Genomic DNA, 9,991 nt, shown 5'->3' with positions numbered 1-9,991 from the left:
CCTCAACTTGAAATAAGCTGTTTGTCAGAGAACAGTATTTTCTTGGGTAGAGCACTGCAAAAGCTCAGGACTGTCACAGTTCATTTGTTTATGGGATGCTGATTTTAAAAAAGTATTATTCAAGTCAAGTATGGCAGAGTCAAATGAGGGACAGATTTAACTATAGGACTTCTAGTGGATACAGGAATTCTTCAGCTTCCAGTTATATTTTTCAATAGGTAATGACAGACACTTTACAGTGTCAGGTGATTCTTCATTCTCTATGCAAATAATCCTGTTGCAGTTGGTGCATAATGTGGATGGGGAATATCCCTTTTGTTTGTAGATAGATTTGGAAGATTTCAGCAATAGTGATATATATGATACTGTAAATAAAACTGTATCTAATAACTTAAATTATTACCATTCAAAGTATTTAAGCATGTACTTCAGCTTTATCAAAGGACTTGTCTTCAAGTGTAGGCAGAAAATTATATATATATGTGTGATATGGAGAATTGAGGTTTTTGCTATTTACTCCATACTTGAAATCTCAAACTTTTATCCTCCCCTAGGGCGTGAATATAGTCAACTAGCAATGCTAAATACTTATACCTATAACAATCTCATTTAATTAAAGCAACTCCTGTTGGTATGCTACTTAAGAAGGCATCTTGTTTTTCATGTTCCTAAAACATTTTTAACTCTTCTCCCAAAAGAAACTTCTGTCTGATCAGAAGAAAGATGAGGCTTATTTCCCACTTGTCTGATGTATCTGCCATTGCTTTTTCCTTCTGTCTGCAGAGCTTTGCTATTGCAAATACCAGCTGTTCTAGACTGAATTCAAACCTACCAATAATAGGTTTACTTTTTTCTTATCTTCCCTGGACACATTTCACATTATCCCAGCTAGAAATTTACTGAACAAATTAGGAGTTAGGAGTCCTTCCTATGACAGTTTTGCAAGAAGTATTAAACTCATGAGCTTTAATTTAAATGGATACTAGTTAATGATAACATTAAACTTGAAGGAAAGTGTTTATGTGAATGGGGACATTTGTACATCTACCAGCAGAAAGTAGCCAACTGATTCATATGTAGGGTTTGAATATTGCCAGTGAGGTGAAAGACAGCTTTCTGCCAAAAAGACACAGCTGTATCTTTAGATAGTGGGCATACATCTAAGAATGCTCACATCCTAGCAGGATTGTCTGTGAGTGGTACTTTCATAGAGCTAGACATTATAAAAAGAAGTTTCAATTGGATAGGCATTATTTATTTAAAAAACCAATAGACTAATATGAGTTTTTACAGTGCCAGCATCAGAACAGCTCTTCTATGCAAAAAGAGCCAGAACATTTTCCCTTATATTAAAATAAACACGTGCAGGACAGTGACATAACTGTTCTCAGATGCATGTGAGTTTTGAATTAGGTCAAATATTAAAATGACACAAAGCCAGTCAGTAGAATTCAGATTTCTCCTTGTGGAGAAGGTTTTTATTATGGAGGCACTATAAAGGTTTTGTATTTACTATTAATTTCTTTTTGTTGAAGTACTTGAGATTTGCAGCTCTTGTAAGTGGGTTTTTTTTGTCATACCAGCTCAAAGTTGCTTTTTAAATTCTTCTATTTGATAGAAAAATAAGACTTGCATTTTTTTCATTAAGGGGTGTTGTTTTGATAGTTGATAGGCACAAACGTGGGGATATTGATAATAAAGCAATATTTAAATGTCAAACCTTCAAATATTAACATTGTAACATTCAGTACCCAAATAAAATAAACTGTTACTGAGTTTTGTTAAATACAAAAAAGAGCAGCATACCAACATTTTAGTCTCTCTACCAAGGAGAAAGACTTAAAGTTGTTTGGGTGGGTATTTTGTTGTTGGGTTTTTTTAGGTTTGTTTTTTGGTTCGTGTTTTTTTGTTGTTTTTTTTTTTTAACTAAAACAAAAATGTTTCTGGGAGGAAGGTGGTGCCTGGTCTGAGTTATGAGAAATAACTTGTTTAGTAGCAGTTGGGCCATTACGGAAAAGGAACTGAATCTTCCATGTGTTTTGTAGGGAAGCAGGCAGGCATCATTCCCTGCTTTGCAAGTAAGGCTGCTTAGAATTGAAAATTCTTGTTCCAGATTGGCATTTATCATTATTTTCTCAGCCAGCAGCTCCTGAGAAGAAAGCACTGAGAGAAAAGATTCTCTAGACATTTATTTTCCCAATGGTCATGTATAAATATGCAAAGAATTCTGGCTGAAGCATTGCTGTTGGCTTTGGTTTTATTTTCATTTTCAATGCAAAACTTCTCATTCTTAATTTCATCCTGAATACTTTTAGTAAAATGCAGATATGTTTTCTCCCAAATACACTAAAAATCTGTTCTAAAAGGCATACCACTTAGAAATTCTGCAGAAGGTTCTTTTTTTATATTAAAATGTAAAAATAAGGAAACTTTTGTCTGAAAAAGATTTAATTAACTCTCACTAGAGCTTTAGGACAAACAAGTAAAATCAACAATGCTCCTTATTTTCAGATCTGAAGTATTCAATGAAGGTCTGATAAACTGATGTTTTAATACTGCAGGTCTAATGTTTGCAAAGGAACTTGAAGGAAGGTAAGTATCTTTCATTCAATAACAAACACAAGTAAGGTTTTCATGAATCTGAGTAGTTAAGGAAATGACAACCTAATTCTTACAGGCAGTATTCACTGCAGGACAATAAGAAGTTGAGCTGTATCACTGCATTTGAAGATGAAAATTCAGAAAATAGGTTTCATGTCTATGATTCCAAAAGTCATAGAACCTTAGAATGGCTTGGTTTGGAAGGGACTTTCCTTCCATCCCTGCACCATAAGCAGGGACACCTTTAACTAGATCAGGTTGCTCAAAACCCCATTCAACCTGGCCTTGAACACTTCCAGGGATAGAGCATCCACAGTTTCTCTGGGCAATGTTATACATGAAAATAAACAATGAGCAAAGATGACATAGTAGTCCCTTCATAAGGCTCTGTTGTAAACTTGAGTTACAGCTTCATTGTGAGTGAAATTCTATCAGTAATGTTTGATACCACACTAGATTCCAAAGGATAGTTCTGGTTCAGGTTTGTGCACCTGCAGAGGGTTGAAAACACCTGTTGACAGTCATTCTGCTCTGCTCTAGGACTTAAAGCTAAAGTCCTGTCAAACCTAAGTAGCTTTTGGTTTGTCTTCCAAGATTTGCTTTGAATTTAAAGGTTTTTCCAAACAAACAAATTTTGGGGAGGAGTGAGGAAAGAGGTTAGAGGAAAGGGGCTGGGAGGAAAGAAAAAGGGTAAGCAAAGTCTGCACCTGTGGAGGAGGAGTCTGGCAGCCAGAAAGCAGCTTTGCCAAAAAGGCTCTGTGGGCACTGAGCTGATCATGTTCCAACAGTGCACCATTATGGCAGGGGGCACTGATACTTTTGGCTGTGCAAGGACAATTGTTGACAGCAGGTTGAGGGAGGTGGTCCTTTCCCCTCTAATCAGCACTGGTGAGACCACGCCTGCAGAACCATGTCCAGTTCAGCACTTTCCACTACACAGGACATGAACACACCAGAGCAAGTCTGGTTAAAAGCTGGCTGTATGATTAAGGGGCAGGAGCATCTTTCATACAAATTGAGGCTGAGAGAGCTGGGACTGTTTAGCCTAGAAGGAAGAAAGCTCAGGGGGGTGTTAACAAGATGTATAAACACCTGTTGAAGTGACTAAAGACAATGAAACCCAACTCCTCTTGGAGGTGCCCAGTGACATGACAAGAGGTAGTGGAGATATGCTGAAGTACAGGAAGCTACATTTAAATATAAGGGAAAACTTCTTTTCTATAAAGGTGATGAAACATTGGGACAGAGAGGTTGTGGGGTCTTCATACTTGGAGATATTCAGATGTCCTGAGTAATCTGCCCAAGCTGATCCTGCTTTCAGCAGGTGGGTTGGTCTAGATGTCTCTGGACACCCTTTCCAACTTTAGCCATTCTGTGATTCCCTAGTTCATCTCCAGAAGCCATGCAGAATGATGTTTTGTTCTGTGAGAAGATTTGTTACCAGGCTTCACTCAGCTACTTTTATAATGAAAGTCCATCTTCAGAATACCTGGTGACATTCAGTGTTTCTAGCTGGTATAGGTTTGCCCCTTTATGTTTTTCTGGAAAAAAAACCCAACCAAAACCAAAAAACAAATGCCCCAAATCAAACAAACCTACAAAAAAACCCCCAAAACACTAAACAAAAATCTGTAATTGATTACGTGTTCAACAGAGCTGTTGCTTTTCAAGATTTAATTTGGTGCCATCTTGTGAAGTTTTGTTTTTGTTAAACCTGACAGTGGAAGCAATGTGACTGATAGCAATGTGAATTGACAAATTTTGGCAGGATGCTTTGGCTGAAGTGGCTGCCAGAAACCCACACACAGCAAGAAAATGACAGGATGGGTGTTTTCTGCTTACCTGGATCATGGTTTTCCAAAGCCTCTGTTTTGGCTGTGCTCAGTCTTGTGTGTCCTTAAAAATTCAGAAAATAATCACAAGAATATTTCAAAGTGCATGTCTCACAGAAGAGGACTAAGTGGTAGGACTGATTTTATTTAGCATTAGCAGACACTACAGAATGTTTCGATAGGAACAGGCAAAGAAGCAATTTAATGTTTATAATTTAGTGTCTACTTTAGCCACTTATGATGGACAGCTAAATTTCATGGATAATCAGTGAACGGATGCACCTTCAGATACTGATTTAGAGGCAGAGATCATTTTAGGAGACTGTCTAGCAAATGGATGCCTTGATTTGGTGTGAAATGCTTCTTGAAACTGCAGGCAATTTTCATTGTGTCCCTTACTGAAATCCAGAAGCCTCAGTTTTGTTACATACTTTTGAAGATATAAGGTCTTAAAAACTCAAGTTAATAAATGAAGCCATTATTGCAGCTGGACTCCTGGCCAATTTAGTACCAATTTATTTAACCTGAAAAATGTTTGAGGAAAATAAGCAACAATGGTACTGAGCTATATTTCTCCCTTAAATAAACCAAGGATTTGCATGTACTTTAAAAATATATCCACTCAGAAACTTAGTTTTTATTGAGAATGGCAATGTTTGGATCCATTTTAAGAAAAGTTATACATGAATAACTTTCTGAGAGGAGAATACATGTTTTTTGTCTGTAATCACTGCTTTTAATTTTCTTAGTGCAATTTTCACTGTTGTTTTGTCTCAATACATTTTTATTTTTGTTCCTCCAGACAGGATCCTGCCACAAGCATTTTTAAATCAGACATTAATAGCATAGTTCACAGTTGTTACTGCCAGTGCTCAAACAAAAATACTGCATTTGTGTTCGGAGGAAAAAGCAAACATCAGATCTTAATTATGTGCATTTGTGCTTTCTTCTGCGCTTAAACAATCTGGCATAAGGAGTTTACATCACTATTGGTTAACTGTAGTCTGTATCTATCAGGATCACCAGCTGTATGATTTGCCTTGGTGGAGTTTTTGTCCCATTTTTTGCTTGTTGTTTTTAAATGGCAGAATTGCCAGGGAAACTTGAAGCTTTATGATTCCTTTATCCATAAAAAAATTCCTAGGAGAGACTTTTTTATTGAATGCTTAACTAAAATAACTCAATTTATTTGTAGACTGTTTTCAAACAGATTTGGGGTTCTTTATTGGATTTAGTATGATTGAGCAGGCTGAGCATTAGAGCAGAGATCAGAATTGGGCAGTCCTGTCTTCATTGCACAACCTCTGCTTGTGCTTCTGTTTCTGAACAGAAAGATGATGAGTGGCTTGTCACCTCTTTGGAGCATGGATTGATTTTTTTGTTTATCACTATAGGACTGTCTTCCTGGAATTTTTAGGCACATTTCTAGTGATAAGTTTCAAAACTTGAAAAATGTACGTAGGTCTTTCAGGCTTTGGATTGCTGGCCGGTCTAAAGCTATTATTGTGATCCATCAGCCTCTGATGGATCACTAGATTCACAGAATAATTATTCCTCCTTCCATTTTGTAAGGTGTGGGAGGTACTGAACTTCAGCACAAGTAAATTCATATAAAGACAATTATTCTTTGCAAAGAATTGGAAATAATACTATAAAAAAGAATGCTTTATATGCTGAAGAAGATAAGAAAGGCCACACAGAAAATTCTCTGTTGTGAATCTTGGCCAGATCTCATTTGTAGAAAAAAGAGCCTATAATAAGTTAAGTGCCAGGGAATGCTCAGAGAACATCCAGAAAGGACCTCTGATCAAATCACTGCTCTGAATTAAAGAAACATCAGCGAAACCTAAGAAGGACTGTGTGCCATGCAGAACCCCAGGCCTTTATTGATAGAATTGTGACAAGTAAACCAGGAATGCTGTTACCTGATGTTCCAAATATTGGTAAATTGTACCACTGAACAAAGTGAAACTTCAGTATACTTTTTTTTTGGGTCTGTATAAATCCACTTACATTTGTTTCTCATTTTAAAATCTGGTCTTCTAATGTACTAGCATTTTATTTAGATTGGTATTATAAACAGCTGAAATTATTTTTAATTATTTTGTAATATATTTACCCAAGAGTATGACTGATGTAGCTGGCAGTGAACAGCAGAAGATTTAGATTTGGTTGACTTATCCTCCTTTTCATACAAATGGGAATTAACATTTATTCTTTCAGTTAGAAGTTTGATTATAATCTAGAGATTCTTGTTACAGTGTTGGCTAAAAGAAGTGTCACAAACAAGATGTTTTCATTTTGTGTGCAGCTAAGAAAGTTTTGTTAAACGTGCTGTTGTCCCAGGCCCGTAGGAATAGTTGCTTTTTTCTGCAGTGTGAAGTTGAGTCCAGCAGACTGAACTTTAAGATCGTTCTTGAGCAACAAGCTCTGGTGACCTGGGGAGACAAGTGCTCATTAATTGTATTTCCATGTTTTGGAGATTGATCTAAACAGAATCCACATTCGAGATTCTTTCTAAAACACAATGATACATCAATTTATTGTTCAGCTTGTTTGAAGAAAAGTATATACCAATTATTACCTCTGAAAAGAAATTGTGTATATATATCTTATGCTCCATTTTATAGTAGTGGAAGGAAGTTTAGTCTTTATGAAATCAGCTCATTTTTTACCTTGCTCTTTCATGCAGAACACTCAGCAAGAAGGCCAAGAGACCCATCTTTCGAACATGAATTATTATTTAGGTGTTACTTTGTAGTATGGACAATGAAGCTGATGTGGGTGGATAAAAGGGGATGAAACACAAGTAACGAAACACATCTAGTCTGTTTTCAGTAAATACCTTTGTGTATGCAAAGACCTTTATTTTTAGCACCCTGGAATAAAGGAACAGAAAAAATAGCAATGTTAAGGGAAATTAAGTGAGTACATATTAGATATTTTGATTAAGAAGTCACCTGGAGACTAGGAACTTCGAGAAAGAAATATAAACTGAACTTAAATACTAATGAGGCAAGTGGAGGCATTAACAGTCCAGAAACTTTTAAATGAGTCAGATGTGTTGCCAACAGCATAGCTTTAGAAAAGCTAGAACCTGATCTAAATTTATTTTATAGATATGTAAGAGAATGTAGAAGTGGTGAGAAATTTTGTTCTGACAAATCTGTTTTTCTAATGATTATAGGTATTGGAGCCAACTCATATGTAATGAGGTGCAATATGGCTATGGACACTCAAGAACTGGCTACACAAAGAGAAAGAGCAAGTGCTATCCAAGGCAGCAGCACAGGTGGTTGGAAGGGCATGTGAATGATCCCTTTTCCCCACGATGTGAAAAAAAACTTTAAAGACAAAATGACAATATTCTGACTTTGCATGAATATATATACTGAATATATTTAATACTGTGTTCTAGAGAATACTTCCTGGGTGTCTGTCCTCAGCCAGCAGAGGAATGCTTCAAAGCATTCATGGAAAGAAGACTGCTCGGATGGCACTAACTGGAATCACTCTGGAGGACTGTAAGCATTGTGTGCATTAATGAAAGGCACCAGATAATTTTGCAAGAGAGGAAGCAATTTCCATATTATTTGATAAGATGCATATATGTATAATCGTATGTCTCAAACAAAGATTTTAAATCTTGGCATTGAAAAACTTTCCTTAATTGAATTGGTGAATTCATATTTATATGAACATAAATAATCCTAAAGTGCTGCGTTCATGGAAGCATAAATGAACACTGTGAATCTAGAATAATTTCCTGTTAATTCCTGTGTTTTATTCCAATGGTTTAATTGGGGAATGGTGTCACATATTGCCATAGAATATCACAATTTACCTGCCCCTATCTGATGACTTTTGGCTTTAGTAACAAATAAGAGCATAGTCCTTTTCAGAATGGCTTTGAAGGCATGAGGTGAAAATCTTATTCAAAGATGGATAAAATTAATATATCTGTTTGGAAACACGCACAGTGAAGTTAACTGACCTGCTCAACATATATTTAAAAAGTGTATCAGTAGTCAGATCAGTATCAGCCAGTATCAGATGAGCTGGATGCTGTATTAGCAAGGATACAATGACCCAAATTATATTTTCTGTTGAAAATATAATGTTACAGATTACTCTGTTTTCATTTGTACAGTAAACTTTGAACTCATTGCATTTGTAGGTAATTTTGCCACTGATTCCAGTAGGACAAAAATACAATATGCAGCATGGCTGGGAATCCTGCTGACTTTTCCCTTTGAATACCTGACTCTTACACTTTTTAGTATTATTACTATAATTACTTTAGTCTCTTTTGTTTGTGCATGTTTAACTTATCTTTGTTTACTTGTTATGTTTTTTTGCTGTTAAACACGTTCCTTTTCAACTGCTTTTTAGCAAACATTCAGCAGAGCAAATAAACACCAAGGGAAACTACTCCTTTTAACAGCCATACAATAAACCTCCCAACATACAGAATTCATTAATCCTAATTATGCTGATCTCTGGGATGAGGCACCTCGTGTAGTTCACTCCAATTCCTTACTGTTTCACAACAGCTGATTTTACCTGCTTTGGTATTGTTTCTGTGCCACAGGTACTAACTCCTATGTTTTTTTTTTCTTGTCTGGTTGTTTGAAATAAGAGCCATATAAAGACCAAAATAAGAGACATGTTTTCTAACATCATTTTTTCTTGCAGTTTGTATCAGATCTGATACAAGTATTTTTCCTGAAGTCCATTCTGTTGAAGTGTTGTCATTACTCAGATATTTTCCACTGGAAACTTGGATAGTCACTTTGAAACAAACCACAAAAAATGTGGGTTTAATGGCAAAATCTTAGACCAACAATTTTAAACTTCAGGAGTGATCTTGAGTACTTAACTAACATTAATTGAGGAGCCTGATTTCCAAATATTACTGTACTGTCTGGTAAGTCAGGCACTTTTCATATAACATGATATGTTCACTCCAAAATTAATCCATGAGAGAGGATCAGAAAAACTGGAAAGATGTGGTTGTTAAAATGGATCTGAGTTATGGAATCTAAGTTTTACTTCAGAATTCAAAGTTCATTGAGGCAAACATAATCTTCTCAGGACAAATAAACCTCTTAGTGAAATCATGCTTTTTAGAAAAGCGTTGCCTTGAACAATATTATGCAGCTTCATGTACTTCGTGGTTTTCATCTCCGTGTGTTTAATAGTTAACAAGCTAACACAGATGAACAAAGGCTAATATGTGCTTTTTGACAACTTGGGATGAAGTGAGTGAAAAGCAGCATAATTCATATGAACAGCTTACAGGGAGGTTTTGCGTGTTATCATAGCTGTTACCACTCAGCTGATCTCAAGAGTTATATCACCCTGACTTCAAGGGCTGGATGCATTTTGTGTCAGACAGTCTTATTCTAGAAGTAACACACAGCATAGCTGCATTTTTCTCAGAAGAAATAAAATTAAAGTGTGAGTGGGGGAAGAGCAGAGGAGTTTTTTCTGTTTATTAAATTTGTGATGTATGACTGAAATGTCTAGTGATACACCTTGTTAAAGTGCTGGCACCT

The sequence above is a fragment of the Corapipo altera genome, unplaced genomic scaffold (genome assembly GCF_003945725.1).
Source record: "Corapipo altera isolate COAL_440 unplaced genomic scaffold, ASM394572v1 45, whole genome shotgun sequence".
NCBI lineage: Eukaryota > Metazoa > Chordata > Aves > Passeriformes > Pipridae > Corapipo > Corapipo altera.
This window is presented reverse-complemented; position numbering follows the sequence as displayed.